The sequence below is a fragment of the Saccostrea echinata genome, unplaced genomic scaffold (genome assembly GCF_033153115.1).
Source record: "Saccostrea echinata isolate AGI-Se365-2 ecotype Australia unplaced genomic scaffold, CSIRO_AGI_Sech_v1 ptg000029l, whole genome shotgun sequence".
In the NCBI taxonomy this organism is placed as follows: Eukaryota; Metazoa; Mollusca; class Bivalvia; order Ostreida; family Ostreidae; genus Saccostrea; species Saccostrea echinata.
In genome coordinates, this window is record NW_026889778.1 from 5,183,920 (window position 1) to 5,207,607 (window position 23,688).

Here is a 23,688-nt window from a genome sequence, read left to right on the forward strand (position 1 = left end):
TCAACAGTTCCAAAGAACAGTAAATATAAACATAACTTTACATAGTATAATAGTATTGAATATCTGTTTCAAATATTCTTTAAAAGGGTGTAAATTCAATTTGTAAACCCACCAGTTGTAAAATTTCACATTCAATCACACAGTCAATATAGCACCTGCCCTGTTCAGTGTTCACCAGTCCTGTAAATCTGGTGGTTTGTCTTCCTGGTTTACTGACTGATCTTATCTACAGTAGGTCAAGAAAAAAGCTCCAATAAAATTTTAATAAAGTTCTTATCATAAATGCCAAGAGAGAGGGTTTATGAAGTAACCATTCCTATGTAACTGTTAAATAGGAATCATTCATTCACTAATTAAGGAGACTCTCCCTGTCGTTTCTGTTTATTTAAAACATTACATATAACTAGAGAAATTACGTAACTTTTCGTAGGAGTGAAAATACCCCTGAGTACTAACTATTGTTATATATACTTAAAGAGCTAGGTTCACTTTATGCATAAAATAGCCCTGTTCATACACCATGAAATTGATTCACCGACATCTTACTGTATTTCCCAATTAAAACATCAATATGAAATTCAAGACTTGTTACTTTCATTTGCTCAAGGAAAGTTGTCTTTGAGAGTCCAGATGTAGAAGGTAGGCTTTGTGAAATGTTCTTTAATTTTATAGAAAACAGATATATATGAGGAAATAAAATATAAGCGCACCATTCAATCCGAAAACTAATAATAAAACATATTTTATGATCTTTAGGAACAGTTCTCCTCATATTATATAATTGCCTATTTGGATCAGAGTGCTTTTTACAAAATATTGAGAAATAGCTTAAGGAGAGAGAGAGAGAGAGAGAGAGAGAGAGAGAGAGAGAGAGAGAGAGAGACGTCATCTGACTCTATTGACTGGATATAAAAATGCACTGCATTATGTTGAAATATAATTCGGTAAAATTATATTCAGATGGGAAACAAAGGGATCAGCTTATGATGCATAAGTAAAAGTACAAGTAATATGCATCTACAGGACACTACCCAAAGATGAATTGGCTTCTGTCTAAAATATAAGTGGAGTTCTGGGAATCATTTTTTTTTTTTTAGAAAAAAGTCGTTTAATTATACCGACCTCCATTTGGGCCCCCGATTAAAAATGTTAATTTCCTAAAGATGACCAGGAGTAACTGTGTTAAATGTAACAGGAGTTCTGGGAACCAGATTTGTTTAGAAAAAATGTCGTTTTTAAACCCCCATTAGGTCCAAGGATTAAAATGAAAACTTTTAAACCTTATTATACATCTTAGGATGATACCTATTATGTTCAAAAAATGAACTACAGTATTATAGTTAATGCTTCAAATAAAAGAGGAGTTTAGGGGAAGAAATTGTGGGTATAACTGGATTTGTTCTCTGATGTATAGTACTAGGAAAAATATTGTGATAATGGTGTCCCCTATCTCCCCTGTTCCTTTGGGGCTGTATAGAATTCTTCTGTAGTGTGCTTTTTCGTCAATGAAACATAGATAATGACGTATACATTTCCTGAAATGAACATCTTTTTTTAAATTGTTCATTCATACACGACAAAATTGCTATCACACCAATTGTTATTCCCGTTTGTAAATTGAACCTTTGCCTAATCGGTACTAATTTATCTAAATTAATAATAAAATTATATATATTTAATGATATAATATATAATAATATAACAACATTTCCCAATTCAGTGAAATTGACAAATGTGATGATGACATGACGAGACCCTTAAATGACCATCATGCCCGAAAACCAAAATCCCGCCGTGCTCACTGCACACCATGTTTGCCTAGATTACCGATGGTGGTCAGTGGGGTTGCAACAATAGCAGTCTCCCAGTTAAAAATCAAACTATATATATATATATATATATATATATATATATATATATATATATATATATATATATATATATATATATATATATATATATATATATTATATATCATATCGCCTGGTAGTCACCCAGTGCTTTGGTGTCAATGCCCAGTTCATCCAACTTCCGATTACCGCAATTTTGTGGAATAATCTTGAAATTACGGTGTAGTGAGTACTTAAATATAATGCCGTGGCTATCTATAGAAAATATGTTTGTATTTGTTAATCTGTTTACGACTATTTACTTAAAAAAAATCTTTTTTTTTGTTTTGATTTTTACAATTTTTTTTCCAAAGGAAAACCCTGCAGACACCACAGTGACTCCTTTAGCAAGTTCTTCCAGAGTCAAACTCCGCATACTGTGTATTTTTCAGAGTTTTTAATCAGTACAAACATAAAAAATGGACATTTATTCCTCCTTAAAGTGCGAGCACGATTTTCTATTTATTTATTTATTTATTTATTTTTTTTTTTTTGAAATGGTTACTCTTCAGTTAACATTTTAGTCATTTATTAGTAAAGATATTTAAATGTCTCATTTTAAATTTGGTTAATATATTCATTGCATGAAATATATGGAGATAACGAACAGCATTCAAGCTCAAATGTCCATTAAAAAATATAAAATAAAAGCAGAGCAAACACGGACCTCCAAACATCAGAGGTCGGATCAGGTGCCATGGAGGAGTGAGCATCCCCTGCCGACCGGTCACACCCGCCGTGTGCTCCTTGTCATGATCGGGAAATAACGGAAAAATCCGTCGACAATTCAGTGTGTAAATAATGGCTTAACAATTAGTATGAAAAACGTCAGTCAACATTTGACTCAATGATAATTTGTATTTGCTGACAAGGTCATTGTATCGACCATAGAACTTACGAAATGATGACTTTAAACGAGACAGCGGATATTCTTGTTTCATCAACTTATTTGTCAATAATTTACCTCGTTTTAGAAATTGTACATAGTATTACGTAGAGTATGCTCTTGCGTATCGAATCAACTGAGAGATATATACCCGTGTATGCAGGTGATGAAGGTATATTGCTGCATAAGTAAGAGAAGTTGACGATTGAAAAGTTAAAGTCATCACGTTTATCATAAAGCTTGGTTGTTAGATTACCATTAAAGTCTTTTTCAAGTAAAATATCCAAATATGAAACAGATGTGTCAGACTCTGTGGTATCTTTTATCTCAAGTTCACAGGATATATCGTATCGACATAAGAATGGAAATAGCCATTGTTAATTGACAATACGTCGTCGATATATCTAAATGTCGAGTTGAAGGCCACAGCAAGTGTTTTCTTCCTTTCACGTACAAGATTTTGGACAAATTCTGTTTCATATGAATACCAAAAAGGTCTGCTAATAACGGGGCGCAATTGGTACCCAAGGGAATTCCAATAGATTGTTGGAAGACCTGGTCTCCAAAAACCACATAGATATTGTCAATCGGAAACTCAAGCATCTTTTTAATGTTAACTTCAGAGTACTTGTGTGTACAATCAGAATGTTTTTTAACAAAATAATTTTGCAAATGACCAATGACAAGGTAAGTATATTTACGAGTTTCATTTTTATTGAAAAAGCAGCTGTCAATGATATCAAAAAGCCTGGACTTTAATTTATCGTGGGGAATGGTTGTGTATAAAGTTGAGAAGTCGTAAGTTTTTAAGCTGTTGATTTTGGTAAAATCTTGTGATTTCAAATATTCCAAAAGTTCCTTGGAATTTTTAAGTATCCACATCTGCTTTACACCACTTCTCGAATATATTGTTGCACAGTACTCTTGAAGTTTCTCCTTCACCACTGTTAATTTCTTAGTGAGGAGTTAAGATAGAGGCTTGGTTGAACATTTACTGGAACCCGCTATGTATCTTTGTTTGTAAGGATTTTTATGAAGTTTCGGAATCCAATATAAATATGGTAATTCAAATTCATTTTGGTTGTTTGGAATACTACATGTAAAAATATTCAAAACTGACATATGATTTTGAAGAATTTCTTCCTTAGAAAGGGAACTATGAGTATAAGTTGGATTACCACTTGTAGAATTAAATCCAAGTTCCTCTAAAATACATTTAATATAATGAGCCTTACATACAAAGACAATGTTGTTGCCTGCTTTGTCAGCAGGGACCAGTACGTACTATTCATGTAATCTATCTAATTCTTTTTTCACTTCTGGATTATTGAATACAGAAGGATAGATGGTTTTCATATTGCCTCTCAATCTTTTAATGCGCTATTTTAACATACATCTGATACATTTAATCCATTCTGACAAAGTGTCAAGGTCTTCTTTTTCATGCCTGGCCCATCGCCTGGCGTAGTCCTCTACAGAATCCATAATATTTATGAAATTCCGACGCCAGTTGAAGGATCTGGGTTCCCTAAATTTAGGACCTATTAAAATTAGTGATCTAAGGTCCTCATTATTAACTATATTTACGTCACCAGTAATAACACGTCCAGCAGGTTATGTTTCAGCTATTGCATCAAGTACGAAATGTGTGTATATTTGCAAATGTAAAATCCTGAACAAAGAAGAATGTAGAGACAATAGAAAGAAAAACAGAGAAAATTCGAATTAAATGTGGTACCAACTAAATTTCATGACGAATTTAAGTGATAATGTAAGTGTCCGTATATCATTTTTATAGTTGCATTATATGCTCAATAAGATATCCACGCATTCTCTCTCTTATTTGAATGACATTAAGAGATATTTAGAAAAATTGGATGTCCGCCATATTAAATTGCCATTTCGACTTTTTTAACGCCATTTACATGAAGGCCAGCGTATTTTTTCGGGATGAAATTATGTCAAAAAATCATGCTGGACCAAATAATAATTATTTGCCTTTAGAAGTATTTTTTCTGTATATCGGACCAGACTATGATATTCATGCACCTATTGACCTGGTGATAATTGAAAGGTCCATTATAAAGTCTTTCATTTTTGGGGTAGGTGGGGGTAGAAGTTGCTAATTTACATTTATGATTTTTTTTGTCCTTGTCTTATCTAAAGGGGAGAGAAATATTGACTTTGATGAGCTACTTTGTTGGTGTCTGTTTAACTTTCTGTCTGTCATAAAAAAAATGCTTATGCCGTTACACTGGAATTTTGGATAGATTTTGATTCCACCATGAAGAACTATAAAATATGTTATATAAATAATCTATTATTTTAGGCCCAAATGCATTGCCTTTTTTCAAGTATTGATATTTCAAAACAATCCATATTTGAAAAAGGAATAACAGTTTCACTTACATAATTCAAAAGTTATTGCTAATCTTAAACATCCTTTTTCAAACTCTAAAGTACCCCTTGGTAGTCTATTTCTTTTCAATTTACAAAAAATATTAATGTATATGCATGATGTCCTACATAATATTCCTTATTACTCATTGACAGCTTGGAGGTAAATTGTTTGCTTGATTTGCTTGAGCAATGGTCCTTTAGGTCTATTCCAGTTTCTAAATTGGTCATATCCAGAGAAAGTCATGATACTCAGGTGACTGTCAATGCCCAATGGCTCATTTTCTTGTGCATAATACTAGTAATTCATGTATTTGTATGTTGCCAATTGTGAAGAATTTTAATTTTTTTTTAGTTTCAATGACCATCTTGAGAAAATTAGATTTCGTCTGTTTGACATCATCAAACAAGTACAGTCTCCAAAGACAAAAGATGAGGAACTGTATTAAGTTGAATATAGCCATCTGTTGGAGAGTTTTCTTAAATTATACGAAAGTATGTCTAACAATTTTATTCAGCAGTTAAAACATAAGTGATGACCACAATTTTCAGCTGCACAAAGATTGGTTGTTTGATGTTCACAGTTCTTAGAGCTTGTGGATTATAATATGTCTGTCTCATCAATTGTCGCCATACAGTTTTATACAACCATGAATCTAATAGGTATTATTGAATGAGGATTATAGAATCTCTCTGTTTGCCTCTCAGCTCACCTGGGTCAAGGTCAATAATTAATGTGAAATTTTCTTATATAGTATAAATGGAAATTTGTTTCGAAGGGTGGCAAGTAGTCAAAAGTTTTATAGAGGAATATAAATGTTAAGCATCCTCGTAAAAGCAGCAGGGTCATATGTATTTTTCTTAAGATTTACCTATGTTGTGTAGAAGTCATGGCCCATTGGGCTCGATCTGTATTCCACTGGTAGGTATTAAAATACTCTTTTTGATTATAAAAACTTTTGCACTTTTCAAAGAATGTGGAGGTCAACAAATCATGTAATTAAATGAAGAAATCACCTCAACTTTGTATTTTCTGGACTGTAGTGTATTTTATTTCAGGAAGGGAAATTAGATATAAACTTAAACTTGACAAGTGTATATCCTTTTTTAGCTCACCTGAGCTGAAAGCACAAGTGAGCTTTTCTGATCACTTGTTGTCCGTCCGTCTGTAAACTTTTCACATTTTCAACTTCTTCTCAAGAATCACTGGGCCAAATTTAACCAAAATTGGTACAAATCATCCATGGGTAAAGGGGAGTATAAATTGATAAAATGAAGTGCCAAACCCGTTTCCAAGGGGGAGATAATCACGAAAAGGCAAAAATAGGGTGGGGTCATTAAAAATCTTCTTCTCAAGAACCATCGGGCCAGAAAAGTTGAAACTTATGTGGAATTCTCCTCAGGTATTGTAGATTCTAAATTGTTCACCGTTCACGGTAGTTCAGTCGGTAGATCGTTCTCTCCGTGATCGGAATATCGTGAGTTTGAATATCGGCCGCGACAGACCTAGGTCGATAAAAACTGGGTAGCAATTGTTCCTTCGCCATGCGCTCGGCACTTTGAAGTGAAAGTTGAGGGTCCTTCGGATGAGACCTGAAAAACCGAGGCCCTGTGTCAAGGCAGGCGTTGGCACGATAAAGATCCCTCACTGCTCAATGGCCCTGGGTGCCTAGTAAAGGTCAAAATTTGAAGCCCTTCACCGGTATATGGTGACGTCTCTACATGAGTGAAAATTTCTCGAATGGGACGTAAAACGACATACAATCACTCAATCTTAATTGTTCAATTCATGGCTCCCGGGAATAGGGTAGGGCCACAATATGGAATTCAAGTTTTACGTTGAGATATGTAGGACGTTGAGATATGTAGAAGTCTTTAAAAATCTTCTCAAGAACCACTCAAGAACCGCCAGAAAAGCTGAAACTTATGTGGAATCCTCTTCAGGTATTGTAGATTCTAAACCCCCGGGGTTATGGCGGGACCACTATAGGGAATCTAAGTTTTATATTGAAATATGTCGGACAGATATTTAAATATCTTCTTCTCAAGAACCCCTGGGCCAGAAAAGCTGAAACTTATGTGAAAGTGTATATTCTAAATTGTTCAAATCATGGTCCCCGGGCGTAGAGTGGGGCAATAATAGGGAGTCCAAGTTTTACACTGAAATATGTAGGACAAATCTTTAAAAATCTTCTTCTCAAGAACCACTTTGCCAGAAAAGATGAAACTTATGTGAAAATATCCTGTGGTAGTGTATATTCTAAATTCTTCAAATCATGATTCCCGGGCGTAGGGTGGGGCAACAATAGGGAATTCAAGTTTCACATTGAAATGTGTAGGACTACTCATTAAAAATCTTCTTCTGAAGAACCACTTTGCCAGAACGCAGCACAGTTAAGGCTGCAATAAGAAGGTGGGGCCTAATTTTTACTGGGAAATGCTTACTATGACATCACACAAAAATACATCCTCTTCAAATTACCACAAAATGAAATGATAACGCTATTTCAAACTGTTGGATAGCTTTAAACTACATCAATACTTACTATTGCATGTATTTTTGTCGTTGGCTAAATCCCAACACAGCAATATATAAACAATTCACTGATCGCAATGCACTTGTTAATATGACGTCATATCGTAACATTTGACGCAGTTTTGTATGCAATGAGAGGCGGATGAAGTTATATTTTATACAATGAAAAATGTGTTTCGTAATTATATAAAATATTACTTGCAGACATATAAGAGGCCATTAACTTGGATGCGATGTCTATTTTAATATTTTATTCATATACTTCCCGTACATTCCCTAGACAAGTGAAACTGCCGTACATGTGTATGCAGATTCATTGAAGGGTAATAGAAGGGTCGTAATAAATCGATATATTGCAAGGGCATACCCTCAATGAATTACGACAAGCTTTTACACATAAACTCAAGGGGTATGAAGATATTTGAAAAGTGCTGCGAACCTGATGAAATCTTGCAAATGAATTAATAATATCTACATTTAATGTACTTGACCAGCAAAACATTCAACATACGGTCTAACAGATGTAATTTTAGCGATTATATAGTAGAATCTATATAGGTTCGCAGCATTTTTCACAAACTACAAAGAGTATTGAAAATAATTATAAATTAAACTTAGATTTTTAACTTGGTTATGCCCTTGCAATGTTGGAATTTATAGATGACCTAAATACTGCAGGTATATTTACTAAAATCACGTGACTGCAACATTACGAGACAAATCTAAAAAAGAAATATAAACGTCCTCAACATGTAGTTTTCAGCCACATTACATTTGTCCGATAATAGTAAAGGCCTAAAAAGAATCGCCCATCCTTGTAAAGAATGTATTTTCTGTCAAAAAAATTCGCCGATATTTCCGTTTGACATCCTATACAACGAAAAGATGAAACTTATGTGAAAGCATTCTTGGGAAGGGTAGATTCTTAATTATTCAAATAATGGTCTCTGGGAGTAGTGTGGGGCCACAATAGGGAATCCCAAGTTTTATTTTGAAATATGTGGGACAAATCTTTAAAAATCTTCATCTCAAGAAACATCTGGGCCAGAAAAGCTTAAACTTTAGTGGAAGCATTCTGGTATAGTGTAGATTTTCAATTGTTCAAATTATGGCACCCGGGGGTAGGGTGGGGCTACAATAGAGAATCCAATTTTTATATTGACATATATAGTAAAAATCTTTAGAAATCTTTTTCTCAGAAACCACTGGGTCAGAAAAGCTTAAACTTATGTGGAAGCATTTTGGGGAATTGTAGATTCTAAATTGTTCAAATCATGTCCCTGGGGGGTAGGGTGGGGCCACAAGTTTTATATTGAAATATATGTAGGACAAATCTTTAAAAATCTTCTTCTCAAGAACCACTGGGCCAGAAAAGCTTAAACTGATGTGAGCATCCAGGGGTACTGTAGATTCTAAATTGTTCAAACCATTATCCCCAGGGTAGGGTCGGGCCACATTAGGAAATCCAAGTGTTACATTGAAATATATAAGAAAAATCTTTAAAAATCATCTCGGAAACCACTGGGCCAGAAAAAGCTTAAACTTTCCTGAAAGCATTCTGGGGTAGTGAAGATTTTAAATTGTTCAAATTATGGCCCCGGGGGTAGGGTGGGGCCACAATAGGAAATCCCAAGTTTTATATTGAAATATATGAAGGACAAACCTTTAAAAATCTTCTTCTCAAGAACCACTGGGCCAGAAAAGCATAATCTTATGTGAGCATCTTGGGGTAGTGTAGATTCTAAATTGTTCAAACAGTTGTCCCCGGGATAGAGTGGGGCCAAAATAGGGAATCCAAGTTTAGCATTGAAATATATAGGAAAAATCTTTTAAAATCACGTTCTTAAGAACCACTAAGCCAGAAAAGCTCAAACTTACATGAAAGCATCCTGGGATAGTGTAGATTCTAAACTGTTCAAACCATGCCCCTGGGGGTAGGGTGGGGCCACAACAAGTATTACAAGGGGAACATCTGTTGAAAAACAACGGGGCTAAAGTTTCTCAGATGAGTGTTGTGGCCCATGGGCCTCTTGTCTTGGTCTAGTTGTCCTTTTATTTTAGTAAATGCATAGCGCTTTTGAGATAGGCACAATATTGTCAAAATGTCTTGTTCATACAAACATGACAAATAGAACACAGGACTGTACATGTACTTTAATCTAATTTAAAAAAAACTCTAAAAATGGACTTTCACATGCATGCATGGACACTGTCTATTTATAGATTTAAAATTGATCAATAAACTCACATTTGTACATTGTTTATTTAGATATCAACCACAATTTCCAAGATGGTATACAACATTATTTGGACAAGAAGTGTTTTCAAAAGCTGATATTCTAAGCTTAAAGAAAACTCAGAAGAAATACTATTTGTCTGTAAGGTGGGTTAGAAATTCTAATCTTTTTATTGCAATGGTAGTTTTTAGAGCCTTCAAAATATCTTTGTAAAAACTTCGAGGTAAAATCAATCAAAATAATATGCAGGCATCCCCTTTAAATGCAGATTCAAATTTTGCTCCAAGTCAATTCAGGGAATCAAGGTGGAGACACAGCTGGATTATATGGATTGAATACTTTCAAATCATTGCATGTGTGCAATTGTTAAAGAATCAAAGCAATAACTATACAATCAGAAATAATGTCTATTATATTTACTTATTGATGAAATATGAAGATACCGAATATGCAGAACAATACAAATTGGGAGCAAAACCTCTAAAATCATCAGAGGTTGGATCTAGGTACCATGGAGGAGTAAGCATCCCCTATCTACCGGTCACACCCGCCATGTGCTGCTTGTCATGATTGGGGAAAATCCTTAGACAATTCAGTGTGAAAAAATATATGCGTAATGGCCTTACGATTTCTATGAAAAAAGTAAGTCAACAATCCAATTAACGATAGATAGTATTAGCTTACAAGGTCATTGTATACAATGGTTTTTGAAATAGTTTTAACAGGACTTGCATATCATGTTAAATAGATATATCATTAAATATGTCTTTTCTTTCCAGGTGAAAAACAAAAGTCCCTCAGATGAAACAGAATATTCTCCAGTAGGTAAAAAGCCACGCACCTCAACAACTGCGACAAAGGAGGCAACTTCTAGTGCTGGATTTGACATTGGTGTCTCATCAGATGTGTGTGCCCAGCATGTTGGTGAACTGCTTTCATACAAGGAAAAATCTGTGACTGTGCAAGGCCTACTTGGGATGGTCATTCAAAAGACAAATATAAGTAGGAACATTCAGTACGGGACCATGTTCATAAGTTTACATGTTGTACTCTTCTATCCAAATTATCAATATTTAGGTAGAAAGTTTCAATTGAGTTTTTAGATCATCTGGAGCATGATTCATTTACCTTTCACAATCATGTTTGTCCTCAAGCTTTTCATGTTTTCATTCTTGTCTGTGCCGGACCAATGGGCCATTTTCAAGCAAATTTGCCTCAAAGCTGTCGTAGATAATACAAATTTAGTTTTGTTCAAACAAAGGGCCAAGCCCCTTTCCTGACGGAGGGATAGAGCGTCCCATTTTTATGTGTGAGACCCCTTCCAAGAGAGTCAACATTTCAAAATGTATTAACTGATGTTGCTTCCACGAAAAAGATAAAATTTTCCAAAGTCAAACATTTTGTACAGGTGATTTCTTTTTCCCAAAGAAGTCCATAAAATGAAAAGAGTCTTAAAGTTTTTATCATACAACTATGTCATACATTGACATTTTTTGTTCAGATGTCAGAGAGAGAGAGAGAGAGAGAGAGAGAGAGAAATAGAGATGAAATCCCGGCCTAACGTTAAGGTGAAATTATCAAAATGACGTGAGCATGCTAGGAAATGAAATGGAGAAAGGTCTATATTTTCGGTGGAGGTTACATATTTTAATGCTACCAATTTAAGTATTCTTCTCTTTGATATTTCTTTACAAAGGAATATATAATTAGAAAAGATGTTTTACTTTTATGAAAACATATGATATATGGAGATAAAGAACAGTGATCAAGCTCAAAAGTCCATTAAACAATACATATTGTGAGCAGAGCAAACACGGACCTCTATTAAAACATTAGATGTGGGATCAGGTGCCATAGAGAAGTGAGCATCCCCGCCGACCGGTCACACCCGCCGTGTGCTCCTTGTCATGATCAATGCCTGAAAAATCTATATTAATTGTTTATAAACATTTCAAAGAGATTCTGCATAATAAACCAATATTTAATATGTAATATAATAATATTTAATATATAAAACAAGTACTTGTCTTATATGACTATAGGGAAGTTTTTGACATTTTGAGTTTGCTCTGAAATTAAGGGCTGTTGAATTCAAACTCCAAAATATTACCAAAACTTGCAAATTGCATAGGGTGCTTGTACGAAACAATTATATACAGAATCAATAATATTATAAAAAAATTCATTTTTTTTATTTGACCGATTTTTACCTCCCAACTCATTAATTCTGAAAAAAAACCTCTCTCTCATTTCCTTATCGGGGAATTTTGAGATAGGGTGTTTTGTTATCCTTACTGTATAAACACGCATATCCATGTAAAATTTCTGACTCCAATTTTAATTATCACTAGTATTATTAATTTTTTTTTTCTTCAAATATGTTCTCTCCACTTTAATAAAGAATATATTATCATCTGAAAAATGTAGCACTGTACAGCCATCTGGCGTTGGCAGTGGCAGTTAATTAGCTGTTGTTGTCAGAAACTATCGTTTGTGGAAGTAACAGACGTAAACTAGTCCTTTCTTAAAATAACTGAATTAACTTGAATATTTTTTTTAAAAGGCCCAAGGTCCTGAATAGTCAACTTACCATCAACATCCTTGTAAAAGATCCATAGCTGATTAAATTGCTTAGTTTCGGAAGGGAAGAGACCATCAACTTAACTATTTTTGTTGATGCTTTATATCTTAAATGGTTCAAACTGGTTGATCTGTTCAAAAGTAGAAGCTGAAAATGTCCACACAAAAAAAAGTTAACGACCGGCGCATGACGCACGGAGGACTGATGAGACAGAAAAGCAAATTTTGTTGAAATTTTGTCCTTGAGCAAATTATATTTTTCTTTTACCCAAATGAAAAGGACTGATCGATTTGAAAATTATTTTATGTTATATTTCAAGTCGTTAATAGTAAAAAATCATGTTAAAATTTAAAATGGAAAGGATAGACTTTAATCATAAAGGCAGGTGGATACTTCAAAAAACCATCAGAAAATTTGCAGGCAGATTTAAACTGTGGCCCACTTTTTAACCCAGGAAAAACCACTAAATAATGAGGAAGCAAAAACCACGTAGCCAAAAGCTACAAACTGAAATGAGGACGAATATATTATAGGCTCTCGGAGTAGACGAAGTTATGCCAAAGGTATAAGTTTCGTGAATTGAACTAACTAAAGTTTAGACATTCTTAAATGGGGAATCACTGATCACATGAAATCTGGTCAAATTCATTTACTTGTTTGATATAGGTAAGTTTAAATTGATAAATTTCAAACCTTTATATTTTTAACACATGATTTTAATTATTTTTTTATTGACAGAATACGATTGTTTCTTATTTCTTATCCTAGTGAGTCTTGAAATCGCTACTCCCATCTCCTGGGTTCGAGATGTCATCACGTGTGACCTTTGTAATAACCCAACCGAGCAATTTTGTAACAACTGTCAAGTCAGTTTATGTGTGGACTGTGTCAATTAACATGTAGACAGCCGTAAGTCCCTCACAAATGAAATTGTTCCTTTCAAGAACAGAAAGATACCAATGGTCTGTGAGGCGTATGTCAACAATGTGACGGCCCAGTGTGCAGCAAGTGTATTCTTGGCAACCATAAAGGTCATGATGGTGTAGACTTATCTAATATAGTAGCAAACAAAAAAGAAGAAATTGAAAAAGATGGAGAGGAAATTGAAACTGTTATTATTCCAAAGTGCCCAAAAAGTGAGAATGAAACCAAAGTTAAAACCTCCGAATGCACTGAGGAGTTAGAACAGGAAACGGAAAAGCATAGGATATTTTGGCATAAAGAGGTTGACACGATATTCAACAAACTTTGCTCTCACATTTAATCCATGAGGGATGACAATCTGAATGCTCTAGAAACACATGCATCAGACTAACCTCAAAGTTTTGATTCCAGATATGAATAAAACAGTCGAGCAGAACAAAGATATGTTGAACAATGATAGATTTTCCGAAGTCATAAACTACAAATCAAAAATAATTGTATTCAGAAACATACATGCTGATATCCATTTTGAAATTCCATCACTGAACGCAAACAAAGGTCCACGGCAGGGAACTCAAAATAGAGCCAAAAGAATATGTGGCTACATTAACACAGACACATTCTAATCGAACAGATTTATTTGCAACAGAGTCGTTCGACAGAGTTATAGCCACAATTCCAACTAAAGTTGAACCTCTACTCAGGGTGGTCTGTTTAGGAGCAGATAAAGCTTGGGTCAGTGGGAAAGACACAACCATAAATTGGGGCTGTAAAGGACTCTGTAAAGACTACCTTTATGGAAAGGCCTACTGACATCACACTGACAAGACAAGGAGATCTGATATACAATGATTATAAAAATAGAACTCTGAATATTGTCAGACATGGGACAACAGAAGTATTGATCACTATACAAGAGGACTGGAAGTCAAGGGGGATTTGCTCTTCCAGATCAGGAAACATATTGGTCAATCTGTATAATGGAAGCCAAAAAAAAATCGTCCTCTACCAGGGACAAGTGAAACAGGAAACATACAAAGATAATCAAAGTACTGAAAGTACTGGGAAGCGCTAAGCAATGTTTGCAAATTTGAAACTCATCAGATTTATTTTAAATTTAAAATGCCTGTTGTATTGGAGTAAGTTATATGTTGACAGTGCAACCGCCGAGGCGAGCACAGCTGTTTGATACATATTTACTTTAAAATAAAACTTGTACCCGCCTATTTAAAACGCACGAGGATAGATTTGAAGGTTCGAGTCTATGACATCACATGACGTCGTTATAAGTCGATATTTGATGAAGAGAGTGAAATTTATTACAGAATTTCATTAAAGGAAGCAAGTTACTTTTTTAAAAGTCTGTTTATCGCAATACCTCAGATATGGGAAAAAAGTCTATTTGTGTTAAAGTGCATTCCCGGAAGTTATTATGGAAAAATGTTAATTTGGAGCAATGTGCACAATCCAAATCTACTCTTCGCCCCGGCGTTCCTTTGAGAGCTAGTTTGCAGTTATGAGCAGCACTCGCTTCTAGTTTTCTTTTTTCTTTTACGTCATTACAATAGTTGTGCAAATTTATCCTTACGTCGCAGGTTCGAATACCACTGGGACGTGGAAACCAGTTCTTTGGATGAGACCAAAAAACCGAAGTTCCGTGTCGCAGTAGGCGCTTGGACGTAAATAAAAGGTCCCTCGATCACTGCTCAAAGGCCGTAAGTGCCAAGCATAGGTCTAAATTTGCAGCCCTCTACAGCCAAGTGGTGTAGTCTCAATACGAGCGAAAAATTCTCGAGAGGACGTTACACACACACACACACACACACACACACACACACACACACACAAGTTTATAGAAAATTTCATGTTCCAGTCCTAATTTGCTTAACTTCAAATTAAATGGCTTAGCCACAATACTTCGTATCAGTAAAGTATCTATAAAAATATAATAGGACAATAACATATAGTTTCTCTTAAATTTTGTTAACATGGTTCACCAAATGTAAGGCAAAATATTTCACCAGCTCTTCTTTCTCTCGTGTCTTAAAAAAGTCTTTAATAAGCTTTTAAAAAGTCCACTGTGATGGATGTCGCGGTGTATTCAACCATAGGCGCTTGGTTTCAGGATTGTGTATTTTTGTATTATGTGTTTTCTTAGGTGTGTCTGAATACATTTATTAAAATAAAGAAGTCGCTGAAATTAGGACTTTTAAAATTATATGTAATATTTCTGTACATAAAAAGACGCAAGGTTCGACACTCGTCATCTTGGATTCCTGGAGTGCCTCGGTTTACACTTAATTATATTCAATATCTACACTTCTCATTCGCCTTAAGAGTCCATAAAATGTAGCTATAGCTTTGCGAATAAATCGCAAGCAGTTGGAAAGGGGAAGGGGGGGGGGGTCGACGAGTTTTCCGACAAAATTCAGACTATACACATAGCTATACATTTGCTGGAAAATGTATATTTTGACCAATTTTGAACACTTTAAAATGACCTTGATATTCCTCTCATTAAATGTGCAACATTGACAGCTAAAAATGTCCTGGTGAATTTTTTGTTAAAAAATTATTCCGTGTTCACGAGTGTTTTAGACTGAAGTTTAGCTATTGTTGACTGTGATTTTATTTGTTAGAAATTAAAGTGCACTCGGAAAAATAAGACGTTATTTTTTTTATTGCTTCGATAAAATAATTCCTTATTGATAATATATTTATTAAAATTATGAATAAAAGCTCTTTAAAGCAACAAAATATTCTGTCTCAATTGTTTTTAGTATATTTCATTTTTTTTGTCATATTCATAAGCGATTTATAAATTTACAATTTGATAGAAAGGATTTATAAGAAGTACATTCAATTGCGTGCTGAGAGGAATAACATATCAACTGCACAGGTGTGTTCGGTGAAACGGAGTACAGAAAATAATTAAGGTTTTGCATTTAACGCCATTTATTGCGCAATGCACACTCAAAGCACCATATTTGTCATCAATGTTTCCGAGAAAATTCGGTAATCCTCTCTAAGTGGATTAGTTGAAAACACAGCCTCTACATGCCCTACATGTATGTACAGATTTACATAATATTTTTTTATCCATGTTACAAGTATAGATTACAACACGAGTATTGATAGTCCATGAATGCATTCTAGTCTGTACTAATTGATACTGAGATGCGAAAATTAACACCATTGATAGCTCTCTGTATGGTACAAGGGTGATAATAGAAAGACTTGTTTTTAGTTACATAGTCTGAGATAAGGGTCTAGAAGAAGAAATATTATTAGTATGGATATTAATTATATAGAACGTAAGTATATTGTAAATCAATTTTATGCGAAATTTTCTACTAAATAACTTAATTCCAGTTTTAGTTTTAAATACTTATTAAAATCCCATCTGAACTTTGAAAATATGTACATATTCAACCACTGCATTACATGACATATAATGAATCTTTTTTAAGATATATGCACCAAAGATGGTTTTCTAATAACTTCTTTGAATTAACACAAGTTGTGTGTGCCGACATGATTTTTAAATGAACTACAATGTAAAGAGATAAGAACCGCCCTTATCCACTAAGAGCGGATTTTCGTACTCTCTAATTGACACCTGTAATTAGAACTGCACGTAACGCAGTACTTGACCAAAATAGAATCGGGGATTTCCAGTTGCATATTTTTAGAAGACTCGGTGAAGTTATCTAACTTTCTTAGTGGCGCTGGATCGCGAACGGAAGTAGTATTAAGATGCCAGTAAGCGCTTTGCGCTGCGCTTAGCGTTTAAAAATGAGAAGGAAATCTCTAAGAAAGGCAAATTTAAACTGCTTTTGTCAGAAAACAACAATGGAGACATTTGTGTCTCTGATTCTAACGCCAACATCGTGATTGTATTGGACAAGTTAGGAAGAGTTCGATTCCATTATGGCGGTACACCTGCCACAATGAAGGAAGCATTTTGTCCCAGCCGATCGTGACAGACTCTATGAATCAGATTATTGTGGCAGATTATAATATACAGTTGTTGACTGGGGTTGAGGGCAACAGTTGATCTGTCGGACCAGTGTGCAAACTGTTGCCAAGGCCGAAGGCCGCGGGCAACATTTTGCACACCGGTCTGACAGATCAACTGTTGCCCGAGACCCCTGTGAACAACTGTTTTGTTATACCCACATAGTAAACATATCAGTATGGTTTATAGTACCGGTAATAAGTCAGGAAATTGAATCAATATTTGTAGAAGATCAAATTTATTAAATACATTTAGAGCTGCAATTGATAACAAATTTAACAAGTCTTTATTAATAACACATCAAATATGATAATTTAGTTTAACAATAACAACTTTAAAAGAAAATGAATAAACAAATACATATACAATGTTCTATGATAAGAATAAACTATACAATAAATTTGGAGGTTTATAAAATATTTTAGTCAAAAAACATGACTCAATTCCTAATTCCTAGGTAAATTTAGGTCAATTTTCAACAATCACATCTTGTAACAATTAATTTCAACAGCACATAGAAAATTAAACATGAAATTTTATTATTATACAATTGATTTTGAAAAAGCAAGATTGCCAGTACGTTATTCAATTACAGCACATTTTAAAAACATTTTTTCATCACAGATTTAAATTAATTTGCATGTAATGTAAATAATTCAGTGATTGTGGATAGTAATGTTGCAGCCATGGAAAGAGAACACAGATTTTGCAGTGTTTACATTAGGAATTCTGATACCTGTACCTTGCAAGCTTCCAAACATAGGATCATCAAGGATAGAAGCTAAGTCTCGGTCGTCTTCATCTACAATGTCTGAGAGTTCTTGAACAGATGCAGTGGAGGCTGTATGAGGCATTTTGTTATTCTCCATTGGTCTCAGGGGCTGTTGAATTGGTGTGGCCTTGCATGTAGATACTTTTGCTGCCAAGGAATCTGACATAGTGCGTTTTTTTTTTTTTTTTTTTTTTTTTTTTTGGAATCACTTAATTTTGTGGAGTAGTGTTTCAAACTACTTTCAGACCTGTGCTTAGATATACCAATTATGTGCCGAGACTCATTCCCAAAATCATCTAGCATGGTTATACAGGTAGCTCTTATGCAGTGATTGGTGTATACACATGAAAGCCCTGCATCTTTGCTGATCCTCTGCATCAGACTTCCTAATGTGTTCTTTCCAACAACCACGTTGTCATACCATACAGGGGATTGATCAGTTGCATTTATCCTTGGTCGTTGCCATAAAGAGTCACAGTCCATATTTAGCTTAGCGAGGTACTCCTAAAAGCTCATGACTAGACAATGTGGATTAGATCTACCTAGCATTAAAACAAATTACAACAATATAAATTCGATGTACATGAAAATATATTTTCATTCTGTATTTTGTAATTTAGTTCAGGTCATATTAAAGGCAGAAAAATTAATAAATTTTACAAGAAAATACATGTTTAAAATTTTTTAAATAAGCATGACATGTACATGTACATAAATTACATAATCGTTGCAAATTTTGAGGCTTATGTTATGCACTTACCAGGTTGCTCATACATCCTTCCACCATCCTGATCGTCGTCAGTCGAATTATGTCCCCAGTGGTTTTTGTTAACCTGGCGGTAGTACAGGCAACATATCCACAGGAGTTCGCAATTTTATCAATAAAGTCAATAAAAATCCCCCGATTGACGAAGCCATGAGCTATGCAGTGATTTTTTTTATACTTTTTTGATAAAATTGCGAATTCCTGTGATGATATCAACAGCATGTGATTTTCCAACCGATTTTTGTAGACCATATCGGATGGAAATCATGGATTTCTTGGCGTACATGCTACCTTCTTTCTTCCTAGCGTCACAGTAGAACTTTCTGAGAATTTCCACTAAATCACTGCATGATTTTTCTCTCAGCAGGTGAAGCGATAAGCCACAGGTCAGAAGATTAATCGTTAAGAATGTTTTCTGCCGTTTTCACTACATTTTTTGTGTTTTTACTGTCCCTACTTTCTAAAATAGCCTGAATTTCCTCTTCTGAGGCATTTCCGAAGCGTTCATCCGCCATTTTTGTTTAACCAAACGACGGGAAAGATAACTCGTTTTAACGCCATATGACGTCATCGGTCAATAGTCTTTTTTAACAGTCGATTTTTACAGTTCCAGTCCAATAGTCGCCGGAACAGTCAAAATGCTCGACTTTTTTTTCGTATAGAGTTACATAGGAACTGTTATATAGGGGTATAACAACAATAACTGTTTACACATTCTTGATGAAAATGGACAGTTCCTTAGATGTGTTAATACTTGTGAACTAAATAGTCCCTATGGATTGACTGTCGACAGTGAGGGAAGGTTGTGGGTTGGATTATGTTATTCAAGAGAAGTAAAAGTGATACAGTACATAAAATAAATCCTATAAATGTTTTGTGTAGGCTTCCGATTTATAATGACCAAGATTTAATTACCTCTTAATTTTTAAAACTGTCGTGTTATATTGTGTGTTACAGATTTATGTGTTTTTATGCAAGATAAGATATGCAAACATAATATAGAAATGCATAGAAATGTATTTAGTTAGTTCTTTTTTAAACTTAAGAACTTAAGAGATTTTATGATCTAGTCTAGTCTATATGCAAACATTCAAATAGATTGTATTGGATATACTTACATTTTTATTTTATATTTTATTTATTTATTTATTTTTTTATTCTTTTTTTTTTTTTTTTTTTTTTTGCAAAGTATGCCCCCTGTGAAGAGAATTGCAAACATTACCTAGAAATGTATAAGAAACAAGAGGTCCATGGGCCACATCGCTCACCTGAGTAACTTTGGCCATGCTGTTCTTTACCAGATTTCCCCCCTTTTAATATACCTATTGTGGCACCGCCCTACCCCGGGGGTCATGATTTGAACAATTTAGAATCTACACTACCTCAGGATGCTTCCATATAAGTTTCAGCTCTATTGGTCCAGTGGTTCTTAAAAAGAAGATTTTTAAAGATTTTTCTTATATATTTCAATGTGAAACTTGGACTCCCTATTGTGTCCCGCCCTACCCCCGGGGGTCATGATTTGAACAATTTATAATCTACACTACCTCAGGATGCTTCCATATAAGTTTCAGCTTTTCTGGCCCAGTGGTTCTTGAGAAGAAGATTTTTAAAGATTTTTCTTATGCATTTCAATGTAAAACTTGGATTCCTTATTATGGCCCCGCCCTATCCCCGGGGGTCATGATTTGAACAATTAAGAATCTACACTACCCCAGGATGCTTCCATATAAGTTTCAGCTTTTCTGGCCCAGTGGTTCTTGAGAAGAAGATTTTTAAAGATTTTTCTTATGTATTTCAATGTAAAACTTGGATTCCTTATTATGGCCCCGCCCTATCCCCGGGGGTCATGATTTGAACAATTTAGAATCTACACTACCCCAGGATGCTTCCATATAAGTTTCAGCTTTTCTGGCCCAGTGGTTCTTGAGAAGAAGATTTGTAAAGATTTTTCTTATATATTTCAATGTAAAACTTGGATTCCCTACTGTGGCACCGCCCTACCCCCGGAGGTCATGATTTGAACAATTTAGAATCTACACTACCCCAGGATGCTTCCATATAAGTTTCAGCTCTATTGGTCCAGTGGTTCTTAAAAAGAAGATTTTTAAAGATTTTTCTTATATATTTCAATGTAAAACTTGGATTCCTTACTGTGGCACCGCCCTACCCCCGGAGGTCATGATTTGAACAATTTAGAATCTACACTACCCCAGGATGCTTCCATGTAAGTTTCAGCTTTTCTGGCCCAGTGGTTCTTGAGAAGAAGATCTTTTAAAGATTTTCTATGTATTTCAATGTAAAACTTGGATTCCCTATTGTGGCCCCGCCCTACCCCCGGGGGTCATGATTTTAAGAATTTAGAATCTACACTATCCCAGGATGCTTCCACATTAGTTTCAGCTTTTCTGGCCCAGTGGTTCTTGAGAAGAAGATTTTTTAATGACCCCACCCTATTTTTTGTCTTTTCTTGATTATCTCCCCTTGTAAGGGGACTTGGCCCTTTATTTTAACAATTTACACTCCTCTTCACCCAAGGATACTTTGTACCACGTTTGGTTAAAATTGGCCGAGTGGTTCTTGAGAAGAAGTTGAAAATGTGAAAAGTTTACAGACGGACGGACAGACGGACGGACGAACGGACAGACGGACTACTGGTGATCAGAAAAGCTCACTTGAGCTTTCAGCTCAGGTGAGCTAAAAACTATTTAAAATCTTTTTTCTGCGGAACAAGTACACAACTTGTAAGATTCCAAAATTTGTTAAAATGATGGCTCCAGGACCAGGGATGAGGCCAAACTAGGGAATTAAAGTTTTATATGTTGTCTCTCACCATCCCTGTCCCATTTCTGTGTATGATACTTCTTCCAAAAAAGTCAAAATTACAAAGCTGATGTTGCTCCCAGGGGAGAAGATAAAATTTCCCACTGTTACATTTTGTCCCAAGTTAAAAGATGACCAGCATATGAAAAATTTAAGCATAAATAGGTGAGAATTTTAAATGGCTACAATTCCCAATAAGGCAAAAAACAAACAAACAAACAAACAAAAACAAAACAAAAAAAAAAAACAAAAACAAAAACAAAAACACTACAGTTTCTCAGGCACGCCGCATTTGGTCAGATCAATATTTTATTGACAGATTGAAAAGGGAAATAATTCAATTTTCTATTTTTCCAAATTGAAAAGAAAATTGAGTTAATCCCCTTTTAAAACATAGTAGAACATTTTTATTTCATACACAATATATTTCTGGTTAAAATGTTTATATTATCACATTATTTAATGTCGAGTTCAAATTATGATTATATAATTGTACGGAAATGTAACAATCAATGTATATCATTTTTTGACAGGCAAGCAAAAGAGAACTTTTGTTTCCATCCCCACCCCCCAAAGTAGAAGACATGCCTGCCATGTTGAATTTGGAAACTTTTGGCCTGAGAGACTAAAGATTATTTTTGAAAGGCCTGAGCCTGAAATACTTATATTTAATCTTGTTTCTATTAGTTATTTTATATCCAGGTTTAATATTAAATTTTCAACCAAGTTGGATAATTTTTTAGAAATAAGAATATAATCAAGGCCTACTTGCGTTAGAGGGTTTTTCTTCTCAAAGTATACTTTTTAGTCAGGATTTAAAATTCTATAATAATCTACCATCTGTGAATGATCCATTATTTCTATAAGTTTTTTCTTGCCTTTGTATATATTCATGTAATTTTGTGTATCAATTGATAGATTTAGAACAAGATTAAAATCACCATTTAAAAATATAGTTATCATTATTAACCCCTTAAGGTCAAGATCTAGTAAATGACTTTAGACTGTCTTTTTGGTGCTAGATCCCTTATGACGTTATAATTTTTTTAAGCTTAATTTTTCCCGTACTTTACGGCTGTAAAGGAATTTTGTAGCAAATGAAGCATTTTCAATGTATTCAATTTGAAATCATGTCAAAAGTAATCCCGATATCTATATTCAATTTAATATCATTTTGAAGTAGAGGTTAAGAAGAAATGAAAAACCGTTTTCTGAGAGACTGTAGGCAATATTGATTCATTTCTTTATCTGAGATTGATAAAACTCTCAAATTTATACCTGGCTTTCTTCGTTTTTCATTAAAAATTACAGTTTAAAAACATGTTTTTTCGTCTAGTTTATCAAAAAATTATGTCCCGAAACACCCTATTTTTGCAAGCTATATTTGTAAAGGATCATTAAAAGAACTCGTTTCTCAAATTTGAAAAATCTGTAGGCATCTTTCATTTACTAGATCTTGACCTTAAGAAAGCTTCTCTTTCTTTATCATACAATTCGGGCTGTCACAATTTGGGCCATACATATTATTAAAGTGACTTTATTTTCTTCAAGTGTAAGGTCTAAAGCTAAAAAAAACTACCATCATTGTTTTTCTTTTCTTTGTGAATCTTGAATTCAAAATCATTATTAAACATTTGATTTAAAAGAATTAAAGATACATTTAATTTGTAATCCCAATGTGCTTCCAAAAAAGTTCTATTTCAGAAATAAAATTTGAGTCTTGAATACATAATATGGAATATCTTTTTGTTTAATAAAAAATTAATTCGTCTTGTCGCTTAGACGGAGTCGCTAACCCTTGACACAGTTCACAGTTGCAGTTTTTATTGTGTCAACCATTTTGTTTCTCATAAATTTTC